A 9741-nucleotide genomic window follows, 5' to 3' on the forward strand; every position below is an offset into this window, starting at 1 on the left:
GTTCTTTAAGGGTAACATCAATGTTAATTTTTTGTACTAATATTGTAAAAATTCAGTCTTTCTTAGAAAATATTTTTTTCTATTTTTGTGCATGTAATGCATTCAAGTACTATACCATATGTGTGTAAATTATAATAGATTACGGAGGTTGCATAATTATATGTGTATTCTCTGCATATTACAACGTGCAATTTCACTCAAAGTTGTGTGCAAGTTTTTTTCTTTCTTCTTAAGAGTAATACCAATGCCACTAATTCATTCTCTCTTAGAAAAAAACTTTATTTGTTTTATTATGTGTTAGTTTTTTTTAAGGTTCATATTGATGCCACTAATTCAATCCCTGTTTAAAAATTTATTTGTTTTGTGTAACTTTCACCATTATATGTTTATTCTTACATATACTAAAAAGTGCAATTTATGTGTTAATTGTGTGCCAATCTTGCCATTTTTTTTTTCACTTTCTCTCTTCTTGAAGGGTAGTACCACTGCTACTATACTTCATTTATTCTTAGATTTTTTGTGTGTGTTTGCAAGTAAGTATACACGCAAGTACGACACACCATGTGTGTAAATTATAGAAGAGAGCAGAAATTGCACTATATATGCTTATTTTTTTGCATATTACAAAATGTGCAATTTCAGGGCAAACTTGTATGAGAGTTTTTTTATTTTCTTTTTCCTACAAGGGTTTCATTTTTCCCTAGAAAACTTCATTATTTGGTTGTTGTTTTAATTTTCTTTCTTCTTAAAGGGTTTCATTCTTCCATAGCAAACTTCATTAATTTGTTTTTGTTTTTTTCTCTTTCTTTCTTCTCAAAGTGTTTCATTCTTTCCTAAAAAACTTCATTGTTTTGTTTTAGTTACATTCTTCCCTAGATAATTTCATTATTTTGTTTTTGAATTTTAGTTTTCTTTCTTCTTAAAGGGTTTCATTACCTAGAGAACTTCATTATTTTGCTTTCGTTTCAACTTTCCTTTTATTTCCTTTTACTTATTTAATGGTAATACCAATATTGTTCCAGTATTATATGGTAATTATTTCATATTATGAAAAGCGCAACTTATGTGTGACATGTGCACAAATTTTGTCAATATTTTATTATTATTATTATTATTTTCATCATCTTCTCCTTAAAGGGTAATACCAATGCCAAAAATTCATTATTTATTAGACAACTTCAGTTTTTATTTCCATGTGTAGGTATACACGCAAATACTATACAATATGTGTGTAAATTATACTACATTGTGAAAATTACACTATTATATGTTTATTCTTTGTGTATTACAAAAAGTGCAATCTGAGTGTAAAGTTGTTTGCAAGTTTTTTCTTCTTAGAGGCAATACCAATGATACGAATACATATTTTCCAAGAAAACCTCATTATTTTATTTTATTTTATTTTATATGTCCATACAATCACTAGAGAATTATACAAACATATGCATGCTTTCATTTCTCATGCATGTACTCCTATCCATTCAGCCTAAAAAGTTCAACTGCGAATGGTGATGTACAATGTGACCCATCCGTCATCCATGTATGACATGTGGAACAATTGCATGCATGCAACGTAGCCAGCCAAGCATTGCCTTGGCCCTTTTTTTACATCAGTACAGACACAAAAGCGCTTATATACACGTGCATACGCTTACCCCTATGAACGCACACACGCACACCATATCCTTATGAGCACCTCCGAAAGACTGAGCCGGTATATCATCTTGAGATTTACGAAGTCACCGTAGGCGCCACGTCGTCGACGGAAACGTCTCCTCCCACTGAAAGCGCATCGCCGGAAATCCTGAAATAAACCCAGGAATAATGCGAGCACCAGAATTTGAACCCTGGTGGGTTGGGAATACCACTGTCCACCTAACCAACTCAACCAAAGGTTGATCCGCATCGCCTTGGGCCTTGCTGCGTAGCCAGATCAAGTCACACGCCCCAGGCCATCTCACCAGTGATTGACCCAAAATACTGAGTATTATTAATTGATAAATATATCCTACGGTGAAAAAAGTAACCGACCCAAAATACAAAATCAGTCGACTTGCAGCTAGCCAAACCCTGGCAGAACAACACTTTAGCTACTTGTAAGTTGTCTGAATTTTTAAATTTGGGTCAGTCGATTTATTGACCATTGATTTTTTCTTTATGATTCACGCTGCTTTTTTCCCTGCCTGTGTTGCTTCTTCAGCTGTGCTCTGTTGGTTCGACTGACCTCATATTTGGGTCAGTCGATTGCCACTGGGCCGACGCCCATTAAGAGTTGCCATCCAGCCTTCCTCTCTCTCTCTCTCTCTCTCCCTTTGTTTGTTTCTTTTGTGGATATTTTGTTTCATTTTGTTTTAATTTCACTTTTATGCTTCTATGCATTTTTATTTTTTCCTTTATTATTATTATTATTATTATTATTATTATATTTTGTTGGTTGCTGGCTGAGTATAGTTATATACATATAAATACTATATAATATGTGCCAAAATTTCATGGTTATATGATTACTTCTGCATATTACGATAAAGTGCAATTTTTTTGTGCAAGTTTTTTTCATTCTTCTTAAAAGAAATACCAATGCCACTAATTCATTTTTCAGAAAAAATATATTTTTTGCTATTGTTTTAGTCTTTACTTCATTTTCATTCTACTTTAAGGTTAATACCAATGCCACAATTCATATGTTCTTAGATTTTTTTTTTGCAAACATTCCAGTTATGCTTATTCTTGCATATTTTTTTAAAAGCGCAGTTTTTATGTATATTTCCTCGAGTTTTCATTTTTTATGTGTACTTTTGGATGTTGAGTGTGTGTAAATGTATGCACACAAGTATTACATGTATATATATTATATTAGAGTCTGGAAATTTTACTACTATATGTTTCTTCTTACATATTATAAAAATGCAATTTTTCTACTAATTGTGTGGAAATTTTTGTTCTATGTTTTCATTTCACTTTCTTTCTTATTTAAGGGTAATATGATTGAGACTAATTCATTCCTTTGTTTTAAACTTATTTATTATGTAAATAATAATATTATATGTTTGTTCTTGCATATATGAAAAAGTGCAATTTATGAGTAAATTATGTGCAAATTTTATCATGATTTCCTTTTTTTCTTAAAGCGTGGTACCAATGCCACAACTTCATTCTTTCTTAGAAATTGTTGCTTTTGTTTTTGTGTCTGTGTATATAAATATACACGCAAGTACTAAACAACATGTGTGTAAATTATAGTCGATTGCGATAATTGCAATAAGATATGTTCCTTTTTGCATATTATTAAAAGTGCAATTTCAGTGCAAACTTGTGTGTAATTGTTTTCCTCCTTTTCTTTCTTCTTAAAGGGGTTCATTATTCACTAGAAAACTTCATTTTTTGCATTAGTTTTAGTTTTTTTTTTAATTTTTTTCTTCTTGAAGGGTTTGTTTCTTTCATAGAAAACTTCATTATTTTGATTTTGTTTTTCCTTTTTTTCTTTCTTTAAGGGCAATGCCAATATCATTTAACTATTATATACTTATTCTTGTATATTATAAAAAGTGCAATTTATGTGTAAACTGTGTGCAAAATTTGTCATTTTTATTTTCTTCTTCTTAAAGGGGAATATAATGCCACTAATTAATTATTTTTTAAACAACTTGTTCCAAAAATTGCAATATTATATGCTCCTTTTTTGCATAGTACTAAAAGTGCAATTTAAGTACAAACTTGTGTGCATGTTTTTTCTTATCTTTTTCTTTCTTCTTAAAGGGGTTCATTATTCCCAAGAAAACTTCATTATTCTGCTTTTGTTTTAGTTTGTTCATTTTGTTTCTTCTTAAAAGGGTTTCATTCTTCCATAGAAAACTTCATTATTTTGATTTTGATTTTATTTTCATTTTATTTCATTTTTTTCTTGAAGGGCGGTACCAATATCATTTCACTATTATATGCTTATTCTTGCATATTATAAAAAGTGCAATTTGTGTGTAAACTGTGTGCAAATTTTGTCATTTTTTTTTATTTTCTACTTCTTAAAGGGGAATGCTAATGCCACTAATTCATTTTTTCTTAGACAACTTATTTTTTTTTCATTTTTGCGTTTGTAAGTATACATGCAAGTAATATACAATATGTGTGTAACTTATACTAGATCATGAAAATTACATTACTATATGTTTACTCTTTGCGTATTACCGAAAGTGTGATTCGAATGTATGCTGTGTGCATGTTTTTTTCTTCATTTTCTTTATTCTTAAAAGGCAATACCAATGCCCCTAGCATATTCTTGCTTATAAAACTTCGTTAATTTAATTTTATTAATTTTTATATCATATTATATAATTACTGATGTTGGGCTTGTGTACGTGAGCAACTGAGCTTGCACGCATGCAGCCTGGGTCCCGGTTGTGGGATTGTGTTCATGAGCATGCAGGCATGCAGGTTGTGTACGTGAGCACGACAGTAAAAAGTGACTGACCCCTAATTTTGGTCAGGCAACTTACCCTAAAACAAAATTCAGTCAACTTGCACATAGTCAATCCCGCAGAACAAACATGCTAGGGGTCTTGAGCTATTTGATACTTGCCCGGTTTGCTCTGTCGAAACTCAGAATAACTTCCACTCTTTCTTCCGTTGTCCACTTTCTGAAATATGGAGTTTGCCTAACATCGAGTCCATACAGAACAGTGGGAGTGAATGGTTGTTACAGTTACTTCATCCTTTACCAAAATTGAGAGATCCATAGTTCTTAGAGCATCTCCAACAGGCGCCGGTCACGCCGCGCGTAAAAAACACATATGCCACGCGCGCATCGGCTGGTTTGGCGTGGCGCGTTGCGCCCGCTCCAGCAGCCGTGCTAAAATGCAGCGCACGCTCATTCTAAGCTATTGGAAAATAGCTAGATTGCATAGATTTTAATGATACAAATGTATTTTACATCGGAAACATAGATTGCATAATAATTAAAAACGACAAACGATAAAACACGAGATAGATTGCATAAAAGAAAACTAGTCTAAGTCGCTATCATCACTATCGTCATCCTCCTCGGCGGTGTCGTCCGAGGTATCCAGCCAGATGTCCAACCACCGATCATCATCCGGCGTGAAGAACGACTGCCCACCTGCTTCAACGAGATCGGACTGCGCTTTCGCCAACGCCTTGCGCCGACGCCTGTCCAACCGCGCCTCGCGGCGCCTTCGCGTGTCCTCCTTGCGACGCCTTGCCCAGTAGGACTGCTCGTAGGCGACGTCCTCTGGGTGGCGGCGGCGCCACTCCGCCATGACCCGCTCGTCCTCCTGGGCGACGAGGAGGCGGCGCTGCCGCTCGGCGTGCTCCGCACGGTCTTGTACCGTGTTCAGACGCGGCGGCGGGGCACGGTCGAGCACTTGCTGGAGCGTGTAGACATCCTGGAAGTTCATCTGGCCCCGCGGCCGGCCTAGGCGCCACACCGCCGCGTCGTACGCGCGGCCGGCCTCGCGCGCCGTCCCGTACGTGCCGAGGCCGAGCCAGAGATAGCCGGAGCGTATCTCCGCGTAGTAGCCGCCGTTGGGGCGCAGGCGGACGCCGCGGTAGCCGGACGCTCCTCGGCGGCGCGGCGGCATGACGGCGCGTCGGTAGCGGGGCGCCGGGGCGGCGGAGGCGCGTCGGTGGCGGGGCGCGGAGCGGTGCGTGGCAGAGAGAGAGAGGAAGAGGAGAAGAGGAGACGTGGAGAGGCGCGTGGCGCGCGCCGCACTTTATAGGCGCGGCGGAAGCGACGCGCAAAAGATGGCGCGCGAGCTAGCGCCTTTTCGCGCGCGCGCAAGCGGTTTCCGCGCGCATGGTTTTCCCGCCGTCGTTGGAGCGCGGCAAAACGCCCCCCGCGCGCTAAAGGCTGCGTTTACCCCGCGCGCGCGTCGTTTCTCGCGGCCGTTGGAGATGCTCTTATGACTCTGTGGAGCACCTCGCACATCCGCACCGAGGTTTTACATCACGAACCTCCGCCTCCTATGGAAGTATCCAGAAGGTTCCTAGCCAGCTACCTTGACTCGTTGATCGGTATAAAGGTAGATCTCTCACTTGATCCAAAGAAAGGCAAGTCTATTGTTGCATATGATATTGAAGCAGTCCGGCCACACGAGATATATATTGTTAGTTGCTGTTGTACCGACCAAATGGTGTTCTACTGTTGGGTGGGTTAAGTTGAACATGAACGGCTCTTGTTTTGAGGAACATGAAGCATGTGCTCCTCTGGTGCTTCGCGGTGGCAAAAGGAAGTATCAGACAAATTCCATTGACATGATCATGACATTATGAATAATTTATTGGATTTTCCAATATTTTGTTTGCAAATTGTTTGCTCACTTTCTATAATTCGTGAGGATAAGTGATTTTCGAGCAATGTGCTTTTTATGATATTGCTCTCCATATAACATGTAGGTATTGAGTAATACAACTGGTAGAATCTTGATCAATCAAGGTATGTGATTCTGATGAATCTCAACCACATGATTTTGAGGTTAATCATTCTGCTGAGCTATGCATATTTTGCAATACTATTAGGTAAAGAAATTATTGTCAGAATGGTAAGTGTGGAAGTAGATGTTAAAGTCTATTTAGATGACTTCCATGATAAGACTATTCCAGTGAATTCGGTCATCGATATGGCATTATTGGGATAAAAAAAGAGCCAATATCATTACATCATATCATGGTCATATCCTTATCTTCCTGATGGAATTTTATTGTTATGATATACTTGAACTTCTCATATATATATTGGATATATGTAGAATGATATGTATTTTTGAGAGAATGCTCAAGTTGTAAACTTAAGCTAAATTTGGTTGAGTCCAAATTTTCCGTCTTAAGAAGATTTTGTTTATGTTTATGTCTTGTATAGACACTAATGAGGTCATCAATATACACTAAGGTGATACAAGGAAATCAAATTTGGGATTCCTTTATTAACACATAAACAATCATCATTCTTTGAGTAATCCTTTTGAAGAAGGAACTCATTTGGTCGGCAGTACCATATGATTTCTGACCATTTCAAGTCATAGAGTGACTTATGAAGTTTTACACAAAACATGTTGTGGTTTGATTTTAGATTCGGAATTGTAAGCCCTTCCGAGACTTCAATAGGGATTTCCTAAATGAGTGACTCATAGGAGTATGTAGCCACTTCATCCATCAACTTCATGGATATTTTTTTATTGCCAGTGATATTTAGTTTAGAAAACATAATTCCACTCATACCAAGAGTGTATGTTACATCGTAACCGATGCCAGGTCTCTGCGTGAACCCTTTTGCTACAAGCTTCGCTTTCTCACCACCTCATTGTCTTTGTCTATGAATGAGAAGCTTTTCGTATTCCATATGGAAGATACTTATGAGGAGTAAGTATTACTGCGGTAATTACCACTCGTTTGTAGAGCTAGTGTTATTCTTTATTACTTGCTTCCTTTTATGTGAACCAATATGAGTGCAAGAGGCACTCTACCATGGATTTTGGTTCAAGGCCCAAAAGGTTTTAGCACTTTGAGAAAAATATATGTCGACAAATGTAGTATTTAGTTTATATGATTCTGATGGAATCATTGAAGTTTGTGGATAATCTATTTATTCATTTTTAACTCCTTGCGATTTCCTACAACAAATGGAGTCAAGGCGTTTCGATGTCCTGGCACGAAAACATTTGTGCACATTTATGTCGGGCGTTGGATGATGCGCATCCAGTGAGGTGTCTTTCAACTTGATGTTGGATTACATTTAATGGTTGAGGGTATAATTTCCTCTGTTTCCGTGGAAGCATATGAGAGATTATATCTCGTGTGGTCAGATTTCTCCCCCTCTTGCTCTCATTCGGGGAGAAGAGTGGTTTATCAGGTACCTCCACTCTTTCTTACATTTCATTAAAGGAATATAGAATTTAGTGACACCTTGTCATCAGTAAATGTATGTGGAAGATTTACAATGTGTTGCAAATATATGATTCTCTAAACTTCTAGTTCAGATTCTTTGAGTATATGGATATAAGGATTGAATGTCAATAACATTTCTAATTTATTTCTTGACATACTTTGTGGTACTTATGTTGGAAATATGACCTAGAGGCAATAATAAAATGGTTATTATTATATTTCCTTGTTCATGATAATTGTCTATTGTTCATGCTATAATTGTGTTATCTGGAAATCGTAATACATGTGTGAATACATAGACCACAACATGTCCCTAGTGAGCCTCTAGTTGACTAGCTCGTTGATCAATAGATGGTTACAGTTTCCTGACCATGGACATTGGATGTCATTGATAACGGGATCACATCATTAGGAGAATGATGTGATGGACAAGACCCAATCCTAAGCATAGCGCAAGATCGTGTAGTTCGTCTGCTAAACCTTTTCTAATGTCAAGTATCTTTTCCTTAGACCATGAGATTGTGCAACTCCCGGATAGTGTAGGAATACCTTGGGTGTGCCAAACGTCACAACGTAACTGGGTGACTATAAAGGTGCACTACGGGTATCTCTAAAAGTGTCTGTTGGGTTGGCACGAATCGAGACTGGGATTTGTCACTCTGTATGACGGAGAGGTATCTTTGGGCCCACTCGGTAAGACATCATCGTAATGAGCTCAATGTGTCTAAGGGTTGGTCACGGGATGATGTGTTACGGAATGAGTAAAGTGACTTGCCGGTAACGAGATTGAACGAGGTATTGAGATACCGACGATCGAATCTCGGGCAAGTAACGTACCGATTGACAAAGGGAATTGTAACGGGATTGCTTGAATCCTCGACATCGTGGTTCATCCAATAAGATCATCGTGGAACATGTAGGAGCCAACATGGGTATCCAGATCCCGCTGTTGGTTATTGGCCGGAGATTTGTCTCGGTCATGTCTGCATGGTTCCCGAACCCGTAGGGTCTACACACTTAAGGTTCGATGACGCTAGGGTTATTAGGAAGACTTGTATGTGATTACCAAATGTTGTTCGGAGTCCCATATGAGATCCTGGACGTCACGAGGAGTTCCAGAATGGTCCGGAGGTGAAGATTTATATATAGGAAGTTGTCATACGGTCACCGGAAAGGTTCGGGGGCATATCGGTATTATACCGGAGCCACCGGAGGGGTTTCGGGGGTCCATCGGGAGGGGCCACCTCTCTCGGAGGGCCTCATGGGCCATAGAGGAAAGGGAACCAGCCCCAAGTGGGCTGGGCGCATCCCCCCTTGGGCCCATGCACCAAGGGTTGGGGGGGGGGGAACCCTAGAGGGGGCGCCCCCTTGCTTGGGAGGCAAGCCATCCCCTTGGCCGCCGCCCCCCCTCTAGATCTCATCTAGAGGGGGCCGGCCCCCTACCTCCTTCCCCTATAAATAGAGGGGCAAGGGGAGGGCTGCAAACCACATCAAAGGTGCAACCCCTCCCCTCCCCAACACCTCTCCTCCTCCGTTAAGAGCTTGGCGAAGCCCTGCCGGAGTACTGCTGCTCCACCACCACCACGCCGTCGTGCTGCTATTGGAGCTCTCTTCCTCAACCTCTCCCTCCTCCTTGATAGATCAAGGCGCGGGAGACGTCTCCGCTCCGTACGTGTGTTGAACGCGGAGGTGCCGTCCGTTCGGCGCTAGGATCATCGTTGATTTGGATCACGACGAGTACGACTCCATCAACCCCGTTCTCTTGAACGCTTCCGCTCGCGATCTACAAGGGTATGTAGATGCACTCCTCTCCCTCTCGTTACTAGATGACTCCAAAGATTGATCTTG

Source organism: Triticum aestivum, chromosome 1A, assembly GCF_018294505.1.
Source record: "Triticum aestivum cultivar Chinese Spring chromosome 1A, IWGSC CS RefSeq v2.1, whole genome shotgun sequence".
Lineage (NCBI taxonomy): Eukaryota > Viridiplantae > Streptophyta > Magnoliopsida > Poales > Poaceae > Triticum > Triticum aestivum.